Below are 18,759 nucleotides of genomic sequence, written 5' to 3'. Positions count from 1 at the left end.
TGGGGTAACATAAGCATTTTATTAAAAAAATAAAATAATTCATTTTCATGTCCAACTTTGTTGAAAATTTGTCAAACACCTGTGGGGTGTTAAGGCTCTATGTATCCCATTGTCACTCCTTCTCTTCTGAGCCCTCTAGTGTGCCCACAAAGCACTTTACATCCACATATGAGGTATTTCCTTACTCGAGAGAAATTGGGTTACATATTTTGGAGGGCTTTTTCTTATTTTACCCCTTATAAAAATAAAAAATATGGGTCTACAAGAACATGTTAATGTAAAAAATGAAGCTTTTTAATTTTCGCCTGCACTTTGCTGCTATTCCTGTGAAACACCTAAAGGGTTAACAAACTTTCTGAATATCATTTTGAATACGTTGAGGGGTGCAATTTTCATAATGGGGTCCAGTATGGGGTATTTCTAACAAAGACCCTCAAATTCACTTAAAAACTGAACTGGTCCCTGAAAAATTCAGATTTTGAAATTTACTTGAAAAATTGGAAAATTGCTGCTGAACTTTGAAGCCCTCTGATGTCTTCAAAAAGTAAAAAAAATGTCAACTTTATGATGCAAACATAAAGTATACATATTGTATATGTGAATCAATATATAATTTATTTGGAATGTCTATTTTCCTTACAAACAGAGAGCTTCAAAGTTATAAAAATGCTAAATTTTTCACATTTTTCATGACATTTTTTAATTTTTCACCAAGAAATGATGCAAGTATTGACGGAAATTTACCACTTACATAAAGTAGAATATGTCGCGAAAAAACTCTGAATCAAATTCATAAGTACAAGCATCCCAGAGTTATTAATACTTAAAGGGTAGCTCCCACCATCCTTTTTTTTTTTGCTAGCCCATTCCCCCCCCCCCCCCCCCCCCCGCATACCCCGTTCCCTCATTACACTTGCAGTTATGGCAGAGTCCGGCAGCGGGTGTGCAGGGACAGCGGCGGCAATGAGGCGGCGGCGATGTGCTGGAGGAGTGGCCTCCCAGCCAGTGGCCGGGGAGTCAATGCGCTCGCTCCCGCCTGTCTGATTGACAGGCAGGGAGCGAGTGCAGCCTAACTGAAAAAGGACTGATTGCCACTCCAAAATCAGTCCTTTTTCAGTGGCCGGTTTTTAAATGTAAATTAAACCTTTTTAATGAAAAATAAATAAAAGTATATTAGAGATATGTTGTAGTACATAAGAACTACAACATATCAAAAAATAAAGTTGGTGACAGTGCCCATTTAAAGTGACAGTAGTCAGAATTGAAAAAATGCTCTGGTCCTTAGGGGCAATATGGGCTCGGTCCCAAAGGGCTTAAAGAGGCCTGTGAAAAATTAAAGAAGCAATCTGATTGGTTGCTATGGGCAACTCAGCAACTTTTCCTCTGGACAGGCTTTGATAAATCTCTACCCCCCCCCCCCCACCCGTGTATTTAATAACATCACACAGTGCACCCTGTAAATATAATAGCGTTACACACAGCACCCTGTAAATATAATGGTGTCGCACACGGGACCCTGTGAATATAATAGCATCACTCACGACACCCTGTGAATATAATAGTTTCACACACGCACCCTGTGAAAATAATAGTATCACACAGTGTACCCTGAGAATAAAATAACATCACACATGGCACCCTGAGAATATAATAGCATCACACATGGCACCCTGTGAATATAATTGCATCACAGACTGCATCCATTTAAAATAATGCCATCACACACTGCATCCAGACCATTTTAAAACCTTAAGGACCCTGGCTCCCTGGTAGTTAAGAACCCAGGGTGTACCTCGGCGGGGACCGAACCGGGATGCCTGCTGAAATCATTCAGCAGGCATCCCGTGCAAATGCCCATCGGGGTCCTGAGAACCCCCCCCGATGTCAGCAATCTGCGGCGATTCCGGTCATACGGGTCACGGGTGTGACCCGATGACCCGGATATACATGGTGATCAGGGGTGTAGAACACCCCCAATCACCTACTGTACCTATGGGGAGGTGGTGATTTTGTCACCCCCCCAGGAAAGCTGCTGTTGATTGTCCGACCAATAGCAGCCGGCAGGGGATGGTTTAATGTTCCCCTCTTACAGCTCTGCTCGCCCACCGCGTTCAGTCAGCGGGCAGAGCTGTGAGAAGGAGCCAGGGACCCCCCCCCCCCCCCCTCTGTGAATATCTGAGCCCCTCAGGGCTAAAGAGAAGCTGTATAGTGCAGGGTGAGATTGCTAGTAAAGGGACAGGTAGGAGGTAAAAAAAAAAAAAAGTTAAAAAAAATTATCTCCCCCCTCCCGACCCCCTAATAGGTCCTCAAGGGTCTGCCGCAGATTTTTCAGCATGACCCGGGCCCTATTAGGGGTTCAGGTTTTTGGAGGCCTACGTACCGCTCAGGGAGCTCTAGGTAGATGAGTCTCTAATCAGTTTTAAGGGGAGACTCATCTTCCGCCAGTATATTCCCTCGAAGCAGGTGCGGTATGGCTTGAAACTCTACAAAATTTGTGAGAGTACCTCCGGGTACACTTACAAGTTTAGAGTATATGAGGGACGAGATTCCCGTACCGTATTGAACCCCCAGAATGTCCCCCCACTCTGGGTGTTAGCGGGAAACTCGTTTGGGAGCTTGTGCACCCATTACTGGATAAGGATTACCACTTGTACATGGACAACTTTTATACCAGTACACAAGGAAGAAAAAGAGGCTACCACTGTAATGTCCTGCACACCCAGAAATAATAGTAGAATTCATAAATACTGTAATCAATTCAAGTTTATTACTTACCAGCACATACAAAAAACAAGCTTAAAATCACATAAAAGATGTTCTCTAAGAGAAACACCAAAACAAACACTGGAGGGGGCCAGACGCTTTTGTATCGAAACCCAAGGGATAAACACATGGGCTAAATATAAAGAAAATACCTAACGTTGTATCATACAAGTGGTCACATCAGCTGTTCTCATTGTGGGTGTTACTATAAATGGGAAAAAATGTGTATGAAGAAAATATATATAAAAATTATGTCAAAGAAAAAAAAAAAAAAAATATATATATATATATATATATATATATATATATATATATATATATATGTATTCAGTAAGGGAATTTTGCTCTCCTTTGAGAGCTAACATAAGAATCTCCTATTACATTTGTGTGGGGATCTTATTCTATTTTTCTGTCCCCTCCCCTTCTTGCTCCTCAAGTTGTCATGAATTATAGTGCCTCGGCATTACCGAGGTGGATTATGATTCATGATTTTAACTAGAGATGAGCAAACTTTTCAAAAATTCGATTCGGCCGATTCGCCAAATTTTCCGATAGTTTGTTTCGATCTGAATTTTTCGCTGTGAATCTATATTAAAAAAGGCTATTTCTAGCCTACCTACAGCCTCTCGGGCAGATCCAGAGTAGAGTCTCGGGAGGGGCACTATTAGAGTATTTTGTGTTGGCGGACAGAAAATAAGATGTTGCTTACGGAACTTACAATATTATTAAATGTATCATACAGTCCTAACCTTGTTTAAGACTCTTAGGCCGTGTTCACTTGTCAGAATAATTATCAAATATACCAATTGCCACAGAATGGGAAAGTGCTAAAGAAGTTTTTACCATTTAAAACTACAGCTTCCAGTATGACCTAAGTAGTGGTAAGGGGATGCTGGGAGTTGTTGTTTCACCCATCATTACTGCAGAACTTCTTCAGTGACTCCAGCTCTGATGGGGCACACACAGGAGGATACAGAATGATATCAGTGATTACAGGTGACGTCTTCTCTATAGTCTTTCCTTATCTAATTCAGATGTACATACCGCCAGGACTTTTTCCAGCTAAATGCTCTCTCTGCAGAACTTGATGCCCAGACATCTCCTCACTATGTCAGCGGATTCTGATCCTCTATATGAAAACAATAATTATTATAATACTGCCAAACACTGTATTCTTTGAATATAATACTGGCACATACCTTCTGAATATAATTCTGACACGCTGTACCTCCTGAATATACAACACACTGTACGCTCTGAATATAATACCACCACACACCGTACCCTCTGAATATAACACTACCACACACTGTGCCCTCTAAATTTAATACTAGCAAACACTGCACTCTGAATATAATACTACCACACACTGCACTCTCTGAATATAATACTACCACACTGTGCCCTCTAAATTTAATACTACCACACACTGTACCCTCTGTATATAATACTACCAAACACTGCACTCTCTGAATATAATACTACCACACACTGCACTCTCTGAATATAATACTACCACACACTGCACTCTCTGAATATAATACTACCACACACTGCACTCTCTGAATATAATACTACCACACACTGCACTCTCTGAATATAATACTACCACACACTGTGCCCTCTAAATGTAATACTACCACACACTGCACTCTCTGAATATAATACTACCACACACTGTACCCTCTGTATATAATACTACCACACACTGCACTCTCTGAATATAATACTACCACACACTGTACCCTCTAAATTTAATACTACCACACACTGCACTTTCTGAATATAACTTGCTGTGCAGTGCACTCTCTGAATAAAATACCCAAATGTATTGTGGCCCATAAAAAACGTACCACCCCAGAAATTCCTCATAATCTACAATATACTTCTGAAATGCAGAACACTCTGTGCCTTCACATATAGTAATAATGCCCCATCTTGTGCCCCTACATATAATTATGACCCGTCCTGTTCCCCCCACATAATAATGCCCTGTGCCCCTAACATATATTGCCCCCTGTGCTGTGCCCTTCACATACAATTCCCCGTTCTTTGCCCCTCATATATAATGCCGCCATCATGCGCCCCTCATATATAATGCCCCCATCATGCGTCCCTCACATATAATGCCCCCTGTGCTGTGCCCCTCACATATAATGCCCCCCGTGCTATGCCCCTCACATATAATGTCCCCTGTGCTGTTCCCCTCACATATAATGCTCCTGTCATATGCCCCACACATATAATGCCCCCTGTGCTGTGCCCTTCACATATAATGCCACCGTTCTTTGCCCCTCACATAATGCCCCCATCATGCACCCCTCACATATAATGCCCCGTGCTGTGCCCTTCACATATAATGTCCCCGTTCTTTGCCCCTCACATATAATGCCCCCATCATGCGCCCCTCACATATAATGCCCCCTGTCCTGTCCAGTCAGGGGGCATTATATGTGAGGGGCACAGCACAGGGGGCATTATATGTTTGGGGCACATGACAGGAGCATTATATGTGAGGGGCACAGGACAGGGGGCATTATATGTGAGGGGCGCATGATGGCGCATTATATATGAGGGGCACAGGATGGGGGCATTATATATGAGGGGCGCATGATGGGGGCATTATTTGTGAGGAGCACAGGGGGCATTATATGTGTGGGCACAGAACAAGGGGCATTATATGTGTGGGGCACAGCACGGGCATTATATGTGAGGGGCACAGCACAGGGGGCATTATGAGAGGGGCACAGCACAGGGGGCATTATGTGAGGGGCACAGCACAGGGGGCATTATGTGTGGGGCACAGCACAGGGGGCATTATGTGAGGGGCACAGCACAGGGGGCATTATGTGTGGGGCACAGCACAGGGGGCATTGTGTGTGGGGCACAGCACAGGGGGCATTATGTGTGGGGCACAGCACAGGGGGCATTATATCATATAATGCCCCCTGTGCTGTGCCCCACACATATAATACCCCCTGTGCTGTGCCCCCCACACATATAATTTATATGTGTGGGCACGGCACAGGGGGAATTATGTGTGGGGCACAGGACAGGGGGCATTATATCATAATGCCCCCTGTGCTGTGCCCCACACATATAATGCCCCCTGTGCTGTGCCCCACACATATAATTTATATGTGTGGGCACAGCACAGGGGGCATTATATGTGAGGGGCACAGCACAGGGGGCCCCCCAGTCATGTGCTCTTAACATATAGTGCCCCCAGTGCTTTGCCCTGCAGCATCTCACATTAAGAATTCCCCTTTCTCTCCCCCCCCCCCACCCCCTAAGTTTTTAAATCCCCCTCCCCCTCCGATACAGTGCCCTTAACAGTGGCACATATTCGGTCCCCCAAATCCCCTGGGCCCTGAGCATACTCTAAGTACTTACAGTATGCCGGCCTCGGGGACGGGATTTCCGGGCGCCGGCGCGATGATGTGACGTCATCGCGCCGGCCTGCAGAGAGAATCGCGTCCCCGCAGCTCACACGCTGTGTACTCACAGCGTGTGACAGCCAGGGTTAGTGAATGGTGGAGTGGAAGCTTACAGCTTCGGCTCCACCATTCTAGGGGGCGGGGGCAGCAATCTTGGGGGGGGCAATTGCCCCGTTGCCCCCCCCCCCCCCCCTGGATCCGCCACTGCAGCCTCTATAGGGGTATAGAACACTTTGCTGTGTTCTAAAATGCATATGGAGTGTGCTGGGTTAGTGAAATAATACTGTTATTCAGAATAACATGCAGATTACGGCATCGCTATTAGAATCACTGCCGCACAGCAGCACAATGACAGAGCCTGGTGGCATCAGTGTCAGGAGACCATATAGTGACTGAATGACACAGCGTGGAGGTGTTGGCAGTATGAGGAAACCATATAGTGGCTGAATGGCACAGCGTGGAGGTGTTGGCAGCATGACACAGCTTGGATGAGGCTGAAGCATGAGGACACCATATAGTGACTGAATGACACAGCGTGGAGGTGTTGGCAGCATGAGGAGACCATATAGTGGCTGAATGACGCAGCATGGACATGTTGTCAGCATGAGGACACCATATAGTGGCTGAATGGCACAGCCTGGAGTTGCCAGCAGCATGAGTAGGCACTAGGCCTTCACAATCCCTAAGATTAAAAGATGAATTAAGAAATTTAAACTGAAGATTTTGGATAGCGGGTGCTACCTATGAGAAAATTTGAAATTCCCAGGCCCAACAGCGGCATCAATAACCCATATATTGCCTGAATGACACAGCCTGGAGTTGGCTGATGCACGAGTACACACCAGGGCTTCACAATCCCCCACCCCTCCAAAAAACACAAAGTTTAGAAATTTTTGAAAAAGATTTTGGATAGCGGGTGCTACCTATGAGAAAATTTGAGAGCGTGGAGGAGGAAGCGGTATGACCTGTCCAAGTTGCTGTTGTGGCTGTGCAGGAACCACATTTACCCAGTGGGCCATAAAAGACAAGTATTGTTCCTGCCCGTAGTTACAGCTCCACACGTCGGCGCTGCCGTGCACTTATGAACACACCGACAGGCTAAAGGACTGGCCCACCTTCTCTTGTACAAACTTATGCAGGGCTGGTACTGTCTTCTTCGCAAAGAAATGACGGCTTGGGACTCTCCACCTCGGCTCGGCACAAGCCAACAATTCTCTGAAAGGTGCAGAGTCCACCACTTGAAAAGGGAGGGACTGCAACACCAGCAACTTGGACAGGAGCACATTCAACTTCTGCGCCGTTGGATGAGTGGGCGCATACTGTTGTCTCTTGGACATGGCTTCGCCGATGGATTGTTGGCGGAATGGCTGACTAAAAGCGGGAGAAGCAGGAGCGACAGAAGGAGGGTTTGACACACAGCTCCCTTCGGCTGAGGTGGTGGAGCCTTGGCTGGATGAAGGAGGGAGCGGATGGCCACTGGGTGATGCAGCAGGCTGGACCACTACATCGGAGCCATGGTTCTCCCAGGCTGCTTTATGGTGGCGAAGCAGGTGGTGCCGACATTGGGACCCTGGCCACGCTTCACCTTCTGCCGACAGATCTTGCATGTGGCTACGTGAACCTCCTCCGGATGCCTTATGAAAAACTTCCACACCGCCGAGTAGCTGATTTTCCCACCCACAGTCCGCACTAATTGACTGCTACTGGTGCCGTCTCCAGGAACCCCTGTTCCACTACATCCCGGAAAGGTAGGCTGCCGTGAAGCAGGTAGTCTCCCCCGGGCAAATTTGGCTCCTGAATTTCCACTACTGCCAACCGGGCTACCGCCTTGCTGCCTCAAGGGCAACCTACAACTCTCTTTTCCTGATGATGATGAAGCCCCTTCTGCACCCGGCTCCCAATTGCGATCGGCCTCATCATCATCATCCACAGGTGTGTGCACGTCACTGATGTCCTCCTCAGGTTCCCCAACAGTGTATGTTTCAGGACCCTGAACCCTTGCAACACCGCCACCCACGTCACTCTCCGCATCACTACTTGGCCGCCTAGCGGAGCAAGCGGCGCATGTCTCCTCCCCTTCTTGGCTGTACAGTAGCTGCTGACTGTCCTCTATTAGACCGTCCTCAGTAAATAGTGGAGCTGAACCCACAGCATAAGATACTTAGGAGAGGGAACAGCATAGGACAAAGGCAATGTGAGGACAGGGACTGCTCCCAGGCCATGCCAATTGAGGGTTGTGTCAGATGTCACTTGTGATGATGTGGATGAGCGTGTTAACCAATCGATGACTGCAGATGGGTTGCTGGTGGAGATACGACCGCTGGCTGATAACGGGAGCTTAGGCCTCTCGCTGCTACTCCTGCTGCCACTCGCCCCAAGTCTGCTGCCAACTCTGCCTGAAGTATTTAGGCCTCTGCCACTCCTCTATGCACCTCCTGGCACTTCTCTGCCAGACATACTTAGTACGTTTATGAGGGTATTACAATATGCTACACTACTCTTTAAACAGTATTTGTCTAGAACAGCAGCAGGTGATTACTTACGGCTGTCCTTTCACAGTATGTAGGCCCTTGACAGATTAACAAGTACTAGATGGTACAATACTTGGATGTACCTATGCGGTATGCACTGATGAGGGCAGTAATATGCCTAACTATACGCAGAAAAAAATCTGTATTTTTGTAAAACACCAGCCGGTGGATACTATTGTTTGGACTTTGACGGTATGGAGCACCTTGACAGCTTAACAGGTTCTAAATGGTACAATACTTGGATGTACGTACACGTTATGCACTGATGAGGGCAGTAATATGCATAACTATACGCAGAAAAAACTATTAAAATTTTTTTTTTTTTTAAACAGCCGGTGAATAGTATTGTTTGGACTTGCACAGTATGTAGCCCCTTGACAGATTAACAGGTACAAAATGGTACAAATGCACTACAGTCCACTGAACAATCACGTATTTCTGAATAGCAGCAGGAACCAACAGTGCAGCACCACAAACAAAAAATCCAGGGATTAAACCATAAATTGCACTTTGTCACATAATTCTGAGCAGCAGAAGATTTGTGGAGCAAAAAAAATAAACTCAATTGGGCTGAAAAATGAGGAGATAAGATGCTTCAGAAAGTTCAGGCAGCTTGGAGATCTGTATGAGGCAGCTGACAGCTATCTGCCCCTCTCTGCTGCAATGCTCAATAACGTGAATAGGAGGTTTAGCTATCAATGATCCTTCTCAGTGTAACAGCAAAGCACTCTGCACTCCTGCCTTTCCCTAATGCTGATGTGAGTAGCAGTTGCAGTGTAACGCTGTGGTATGAGCTATTCACTCTCACACACAGTCCCGTCCTCTCCATCTGAGTGCATAGATGAAATGAAGAGAGGCAAGATGGCCGCCGATTATATAGGGGCTGTGACATCACAGGGGTCAGTGAACACTGATAGGCTGCATCTCACATGTGGTTCAGGGTCAGCCCGCCTACCTTCATTCCCGCCACTGTTTCCCGTCCTCCCATAATCCCCTGCCCCATGTACTCACATGTGAATTCGCCATCTTAGGTCTCCAATAGCCTGGAACGCTGTAAAAAGGAGTTTAATGAAGCGATGAAATTCATGAAATTCGTAACGAATTCGAGTTCATAAACTTTGATTCACTCATCTCTAATTTTGACCTTCAAATATGTAATTGTTCATGCATGCATGGGGATGTACCCAGCATTGGAGATGTTTATCCATTCCCTTACTGAATACATATATATGGGGTATTTCTAATATGAAGGCCCTTCAAATCCACATCAAAACTGAACTGGTCCCTGGAAAATTTCGATTTAGAAAATTTTGTGAAAAATTGGAAAATTGCTGCTGAACTTTGAAGCCCTCTGATGTCTCTCAAAAGTAAAAATATGTCAACTTTGTGATGCAAACATAAAATAGACATATTGTATATGCAAATCAATATATAATTTATGTGGAATATCCATTTTCCTTTTAAGCAGAGAGCTTAAAAGTAAAAAATAAATAAAAAAATAAAGAATATTTTCAAATTTTTTCATCAAATTTGGGAATTTTCCACCAAGAAATGATGCAAGTATCGACAAAATGTTACCACTAACATAAAGTAGAATGTCACGAAAAAACAATCTCGGAATGAGAATGAAAGATAAAAGTATCCCAGAGTTATTAATGCTCAAAATAACAGTGGTCAGATGTGCAAAAAATGGCCAGGTCCTTAACCCCTTAAGGACCAGGCCATTTTACACCTTAGGACCGGAGCGTTTTTTGAACATCTGACCATTGTCACTTTAAACATTAATAACTCTGGAATGCTTTTACCTATCATTCTGTATCCGAGATTGTTTTTTCGTGACATATTCTACTTTATGTTATTGGTAAAATTTTGTCGATACTTGCATCGTTTCTTAGTGAAAAATTCCAAAATTTTATGAAAAAATTGAAAATTTTGCATTTTTCTAACTTTGAAGCTCTCTGCTTGTAAGGAAAATGGATATTCCAAATTTAAAAAAAATTTATTCACATATACAATATGTCTACTTTATGTTTGCATCATAAAATTGACGTGATTTTACTTTTGGAAGACACCAGAGGGCTTCAAAGTTCAGCAGCAATTTTCCAATTTTTCACAATTTTCAAACTCACTATTTTTCAGGGACCAGTTCAGGTTTGAAGTGGATTTGTAGGGTCTTCATATTAGAAATACCCCAAAAATGACCCCATTATAAAAACTGCACCCCCAAAGTATTCAAAATGACATTCAGTCAGCATTTTAACCCTTTAGGGGTTTCACAGGAATAGCAGCAAAGTGAAGGAGAAAATTTACAATCTTCATTTTTTACACTCGCATGTTCTTGTAGACCCAATTTTTTTATTTTTACAAGGGGTAGAAGGAGAAAATGTATACTTATATTTGTAACCCAATTTCTCTCGAGTAAGCACATACCTCATATGTCTATATAAAGTGTTCGGCGGGCGCAGTAGAGGGCTCAGAAGCGAAGGAGCGACAAAGGGATTTTGGAGAGTACGTTTTTCTGAAATGGTTTTTGGGGGGCATGTTGCATTTAGGAAGCCCCTATGGTACCAGAACAGCAAAAAATCCCCACATGGCATACCATTTTGGAAACTAGACCCCTTGGGGAATGTAACAAGGGGTAAAGTGAACCTTAATACCCCACAGGTGTTTCACGACATTTGCATATGTAAAAAAAATATATTTTTTTTCACTAAAATGTGTTTCCCCCCAAATTTCACATTTTTTCAAGGGTTAATAGCAGAAAATACCCCCCAAAATTTGTAACCCCATCTCTTTTGAGTATGGAGGTACCCCATAAGTGGACCTGAAGTGCACTACGGGCGAACTACAATGCTCAGAAGAGAAGGAGTCATATTTGGCTTTTGGAGAGCAAAATTTGCTCGGGGGGCATGTTGCATTTAGGAAGCCCCTATGGTGCCAGGACAGCAAAATAGCCCCCACATGGCATACCATTTTGGAAACTAGACCCCTTGAGGAACGTAACAAGGTGTACAGTGAGCATTTACCCCCCCACTGGTGTCTGTCAGATCTTTGGAACAGTGGGCTGTACAAAATTTTTAATTTGCACAGCCCACTGTTCCAAAGATCTGTCAGACACCAGTGGGGTGTAAATTATCACTGCATCCCTCATTACATTCCGTGAGGGGTGTAGTTTCCAAAATGGGGTCACATGTGTTTTTTTATTTTTTATTTTTGCGTTTGTCAAAACCGCTGTAAGAATCAGCCACCCCTGTGCAAATCACCTCAAATGTACATGGTGCACTCTCCCTTCTGGGCCTTGTTGTGCACCCCCAGAGCACTTTGCGCCCACATATGTGGTATCTCCATAGTCGGGGGGCTGTGTAGGGGTATGTGTATATGTAGTATTTTTTACATTTTATTTTGTGTTAGTGTAGTGTAGTGTTTTTAGGGTACAGCCACACGGATGGGGGATTACAGCGAGTTTCCCGCTGCGAGTTTGAGCTGCCGCGCAAAATGTGCTGCATCGCAAACTTGCAGCCAGATGCTCACTGTAAGCCCCCTGCCCATGTGAATAAACCCTGTACCTCCAGCTGTTGCAAAACTACAACTCCCAACATGCACAGTCTATCAGTGCATGCTGGTAGTTATAGTTTTGCAACAGCTGGAGGCACACATGTTGGGAAACACTGAGTTAGGAAACAGACAATGTTTCCCAACCAGTGTGCCTCCAGTTGTTGCAAAACCACAACTCCCAAACATTCTCAGGCATGCTGGAAGTATCAGTTCGGCAACATCTTTAGAGCCAGATGTTGCTGAACTACAACTCCCAGCATGCTTGGAGTTGGAGTTTTGCAACATCTGGAGGTTTATAGTTTGCAGACAACTAATACAGCGGTTCCCAATCTGTGCCCTTCCAGATGTTACAGAACTACAACTCCCAGCATGCCTGGACAGTAAGGGCATGCTGAGGATGTGTAGTTTTGCAACATCTGGAAGGGCACAGTGGTCTCCAAACTGTGGACCTCCAGATGTTGCAAAACTGCAACTCCCAGCATGCCCGGACGCCAAGGGCTGGCTGGGCATGCTGGGAGTTGTAGCATACAGGGTCCCATTACAGCAATGCATGTCGCTTTACGGCGACGTGCACTGCTGTAAAGGGCCCGACCGCGGCTGAAGAGGAGCTCGCCTGTCGCCGCCGCCATCTTCATCGCCGGGATCCGGGTCTTCAGGGACGAGGTAAGTACCGGGGCCGACCCCAGCACTCCCCCGTCCCCCGGCGCGTCCTCCGGTCTTCTTCCTGTCCTCTCCGGACTTCCAGGGGCTGGGCAGGGCGGGAGGAAATACCCCCCCCCCTTGCGATTGGTCGGTTAGTTAACGGATCGCAGGGGATAGGAGGAGGTGGCAGGCTTGCCACCTCGCTCCTAGCCTTCAGCATGGTCCTGGCTGTCTGTGACAGCCTGGATCATGCAAAATTACCGGGCGGTCGGGTCCCAGAGACCCAATCAGCCCGGTATCGCCGCAGATCGCAAGGCCGATTTCCCCCTCGACGTTTGCCCTGGATGCCTGCTGAAGCATTTCAGCAGGCATCCGCTTCCGATCTCTGCCCGACGAGCGTCAGAGACCGGAAAAACAACAGGACGTTCTCTAACGTCCTTGGGCATTAAAGCCCAGGTAGCGGGGACGTTAGAGAACGTCCTATGTCCTTAAGAGGTTAAAAGGGTACTCCGGTGGAAAAACAAATTTTTTTTTTTCTTTTTTTAAATCAACTGGTGTCAGAAAGTTAAACATATTTGTAAATGACTTCTATTAAAAAATCTTAATCCTTCCAGTACTTATTAGCTTCTGAATGCTACAGAGGAAATTCCTTTCTTTTTGGAACACTGATGACATCACGACCACCCATTTAAAATAAAAACTGTGTAAATAAATATAAACATATGTGGTATCACTATGTGCGAAAATGTCCAAATTATAAAAATATATTGTTAATTAAACCGCACGGTCAATGGCGTACATGCAAAAATACATGTTACGCCGAGCGCTCCGGGTCCCTGCTCCTCCCCGGAGCGCTCGCGGCGTTCTCCTCTCTGCAGCGCCCCGGTCAGACCCGCTGACCGGGAGCGCTGCACTGTCTCTGCCGTCAGGGATGCGATCCGCGTAGCGGGACGCGACGCTCGCGGGTCGCATCTCAATCCACTCACCTGTCCCGTTCCCCGGCTGTCACGTTCCGGCGCGCGCCGGCTCTCTGAGATTTAAAGGGCCAGTGCACCACTTATTGGTGCCTGGCCCAATCAGTGGCTATCACTCCAGTGTTAAAAAAAAACACTTCCCCTTCCTGTCCCTGAAGGATCTTGTTGCCTTAGTGCCCTGAGAAAGCGTTTAGTGTGTTCCCAAGCCTGTGTACCCAGATCTCCTGCTTTTGCCCCTGACTACGACTCTTGCTGCCTGCCCTGACCTTCTCCTACGTCCAATCTTGCTCTTGCCTTGCCCTGTGTACCGTGCCTGTCTCAGCTGTCAGTGGGGTTGAGTCGCTATCGGGTGGAACGACCTGAGGGTTACCTGCCGCTGCAAATCCATCCCGCTTTGCGGCGGGCTCTGGTGAAAACCAGTAACCCCTTAGATTCCGTTCCCCTGGTACGGCCCACGCCATCACCTTACTGACACAGGATCCACCTCCAGTGTCCTCGCTGCATACCAATCCGGATCCTGACAGTAGATCCGGCCATGGATCCCACTGAGGTCCCGCTGTCTAGAGTCGCTGACCTAACCACGGTGGTCGCCCAGCAATCTCAACAGATCGCGCAACAAGGGCAGCAGCTGACTCAACTGACCGTTATGCTGCAACAGCTTCTGCCTCAACTACAGCAATCATCTCCTCCGCCAGCTCCTGCATCTCCTCCGCAGCGAGTGGCTGCTCCCAGCTTCCGCCTGTCTCTACCGGACAAGTTTGATGGGCACTCTAAACAGTGCCGTGGATTCCTATCCCAGTGTTCCCTACACCTGGAGATGATGTCGGACCAATTCCCTACTGAACCGTCTAAGGTGGCTTTCGTGGTCAGCCTCCTGTCTGGAAAGGCCTTGTCATGGGCCACACCGCTCTGGGACCGCAACGATCCCGCCACCGCTACTATCCAGTCCTTCTTCTCAGAAGTACGTAGTGTTTTTGAGGAGCCAGCCTGAGCCTCCTCAGCCGAGACTGCTTTGCTTTGAGTTCTTCTGTGGGCGAATACGCCATCCAGTTCCGTACCCTCGCCTCTGAGCTATCCTGGAACAGTGAGGCCCTCTGCGCGACCTTCAAGAAAGGCTTATCCAGTAACATCAAAGATGTCCTGGACGCACGAGAAATTCCTGCAAATCTGTCTGAACTAATCCATTTGGCCACCCGCATCGACATGCGTTTCTCGGAAAGACGCCAGGAACTTCGACAGGAAAAGGATCTTGTTCGCACCAGGCGGTTTCTCTCCCCGACTCCTCTCTTCCCACGTCCTTTGCAATCTGTTCCTGTGCCTTCCGCCGAGGAGGCTATGCAAGTGGATCGGTCTCGCCTGACCCTACAAGAGAGGGCTTGCCGCCATAATGAGAATTTGTGCCTGTACTGTGCTAGTACCGAACACTTCCTAAAAGACTGTCCTATCCACCCTCCGCATCAGGAGAAACTCACGCACCTACTTCACAAGGGTGAAACAACTCTTGGTGTGAATTCTGCCTCTCCACGTCTGACTGTACCTGTGCGGATTTCTCCTTCCGCCAACTCCTCCTTCTCAGCCGTGGCCTTCTTGGACTCAGGTTCTGCAGGAAACTTTATCTTGGCCTCTTTCGTTAATAGGTTCAGTATCCCAGTAACCCGTCTCGTCAAACCGCTCTTTATCTCTCCTGTTAACGGAGAGAAATTGGACTGCACTGTGCGCTACCGCACTGAACCCCTGCCCATGAGCATTGGTCTTCACCATAAACAAATTGAATTTTTCGTTCTGCCTAACTGCACCTCTGAAGTTCTTCTCGGCCTGCCGTGGCTCCAACGTCATACTCCTACCCTCGACTGGACCACCGGGGAGATCAAAAGTTGGGGTCCTTCTTGTCACAAGTGATGCCTCACATCTGCTCCCACTTGTCAAACCCCGGAGGCTTCACCTTTACCTAGCCTTCCCAAGGCTTACCAGGACTTTTCAGATGTTTTCTGCAAAAAGCAAGCAGAGATCTTACCTCCTCATAGACCTTATGATTGTCCCATTGACCTCCTTCCTGGTACCACTCCGCCCCGTGGCAGGATTTACCCTCTGTCAGCCCCAGAGACTCAAGCCATGTCAGAGTATATCCAGGAGAACCTAAAGAGAGGTTTTATTCGGAAGTCCTCATCCCCTGCTGGAGCGGGGTTCTTCTTTGTTTCAAAAAAGGATGGATCCTTACGATCATGTATTGACTATTGCGGTTTAAATAAAATTACCATCAAAAACCGCTATCCCCTGCCTTTGATCTCCGAACTCTTTGACCGTCTACGCGGAGCAAGTATCTTCACCAAACTGGACTTAAGGGGCGCGTATAATCTCATTCGCATCCAGACAGGTGATGAGTGGAAGACCGCTTTCAATACCAGAGATGGACATTTTGAATATCTAGTTATGCCCTTTGGGCTCTGCAACGACCCTGCAGTCTTCCAGGACTTCGTTAATGAGATCTTTCGGGACTTATTGTATACCTGTGTTGTGGTTTATTTGGATGACATGTTGATTTTTTCCTCAAGTGTCCGTCAAGTGCTCCAAAGACTTTGTGAAAACCACCTGTACACTAAATTTGAAAAATGTCTCTTTGAATGCAACAGTCTTCCTTTCCTAGGTTACCTAGTCTCGGGCCAAGGGCTTCAAATGGATCCAAATAACCTGTCGGCGGTTTTGGATTGGCCACGCCCTTCTGGACTCCGCGCTATCCAACGCTTCCTGGGATTTGCCAACTATTAACAACAGTTTATTCCCCACTTCTCCACCATTGTGGCCCTATTGTGGCTCTGACCCGGAAGAATGCTAATCCTAAGTCATGGCCGCCACAAGTGGATGAGGCCTTCAATTGTCTCAAAGCTGCCTTCGCCTCTGCACCAGTTCTGTCCAGACCTGATCCGTTGAAGCCATTCTTTCTGGAAGTTGACGCTCCCTCAGTCATAGCCGGAGCCATACTTCTTCATAAAAAATGCTACCGGACGTAACATTACTTGTGGTTTTTTCTCAAAAACTTTCTCTCCGGCAGAAAAGAATTACTCTATTGGAGATCGTGAACTTCTGCCCATCAAGTTAGCACTCGAGGAGTGGAGACATCTATTGGAGGGTTCCAAACACCCCATTGTCATTTACACTGACCACAAGAATCTCTCTTACCTCCAGTCCGCTCAGCGTCTGAATCCTCGCCAGGCTAGATGGTCGTTGTTTTTTGCCCACTTTAACTTCAAGATACATTTCCGTCCCGCTGACAAGAATGTCAGAGCTGACGCCCTTTCTCGTTCCTCTGATTCCTCCGAATCTGAAGCCCCTCTGCAGCATATCATACCGCCTGAGTGTCTGGTCTCCTCTGCTCCAGCCTCACTAGGGCAAACCCCCCCTGGAAAGACTTTTGTCCCACCACGCCTTTGCCTCAAGATCCTCAAATGGGGCATTCCTCTCACCTGGCTGGTCATGCTGGCATTAAAAAGTCCATTCAGCTCATTTCCCGTCTGTATTGGTGGCCTACACTAGAGGGTGACGTTACTGATTTCGTTCGGGCCTGTACTACTTGTGCCCGGGATAAAACCCCTCGCCAGAAGCCTGCTGGACTCCTCCTTCCTTTGCCCGTCCCTGAGCAACCATGGTCCCAAATTGCCATGGATTTCATTACTGATCTTCCCGTATCCCATGGCAATACCGTCATCTGGGTATTGATCGTTTTTCCAAAATGGCTCACTTCCTTCCACTTCCAGGCCTTCTTTCAGTGCCACAGTTGGCGAAGCAATTTTTTCGGCACATTTTTCGTCTTCACGGGCTTCCCACGCATATCGTCTCGGATAGAGGCGTTCAATTTGTGTCAAAATTTTGGAGAGCTCTCTGTAATCAATTAAAGATCAAATTAAACTTCTCATCCTCCTACCACCCCCAATCCAATGGACAAGTAGAGAGAGTAAACCAGATTCTTGGTGACTACTTGCAACATTTTGTCTCCTCCCGCCAAGATGATTGGGTCGACCTTCTGCCCTGGGCTGAATTCTCGTACAATTTCAAAAAGTCTGAAACTTCCGCAAAATCCCCATTCTTTCTGGTGTACTGCCGTCACCCTCTGCCCCCCCCCCCCTCCCCATTCCCACTTCTTCTGGAGTTCCTGCCGTAGATGAAGTAACCCGGAACTTCTCTGTTATCTGGAAGGAGACTCAAAAGTCACTCCTACTGGCCTCGTCTCATATGAAGAGACATGCAGATAAAAAGAGAAGCACTCCTCCTGTCTTCGCTCCTGGTGACAAAGTGTGGCTCTCTGCCAAATCTATCCGGTTTCGTGTCCCTAGCTACAAGCTGGGTCCACGTTACCTTGGAGCATTTAAAGTCAAAAGTCAAATCAACTCTGTCTCCTACAAGCTTCATCTTCCTCCTTCTCTTCGTATTCCTAACTCCTTTCATGTTTCCCTTCTCAAACCTCTCGTTCTTAACCGCTTTTCCCCCAAGGTCACTGTTTCTGCTCCTGTCTCTGACTCCTCTGATTTCTTCACGGTAAAAGAAATCCTCGCCTCCAAGGTTGTCAGAGGTAAAAAAAAAAAATCTTGTTGACTGGGAGAATTGTGGCCCCGAAGAGAGGTCTTGGGGGCCTGAGGACAATATTCTCGACAAGGAGCTCATCCATAGGTTCCTGGGCTCCAAAAAGAGGGGGAGACCAAAGGGGGTGAGTACTGTTAGACCAAACGCTCCGGGTCCCTGCTCCTCCCCGGAGCGCTCGCGGCGTTCTCCTCTCTGCAGCGCCCCGGTCAGACCCGCTGACCGGGAGTGCTGCACTTTCTCTGCCGGCGGGGATGCGATCCGCGTAGCGGGACGCGCTCGCTC

This window comes from Hyla sarda, chromosome 2 (genome assembly GCF_029499605.1).
Source record: "Hyla sarda isolate aHylSar1 chromosome 2, aHylSar1.hap1, whole genome shotgun sequence".
NCBI lineage: Eukaryota > Metazoa > Chordata > Amphibia > Anura > Hylidae > Hyla > Hyla sarda.
This window is presented reverse-complemented; position numbering follows the sequence as displayed.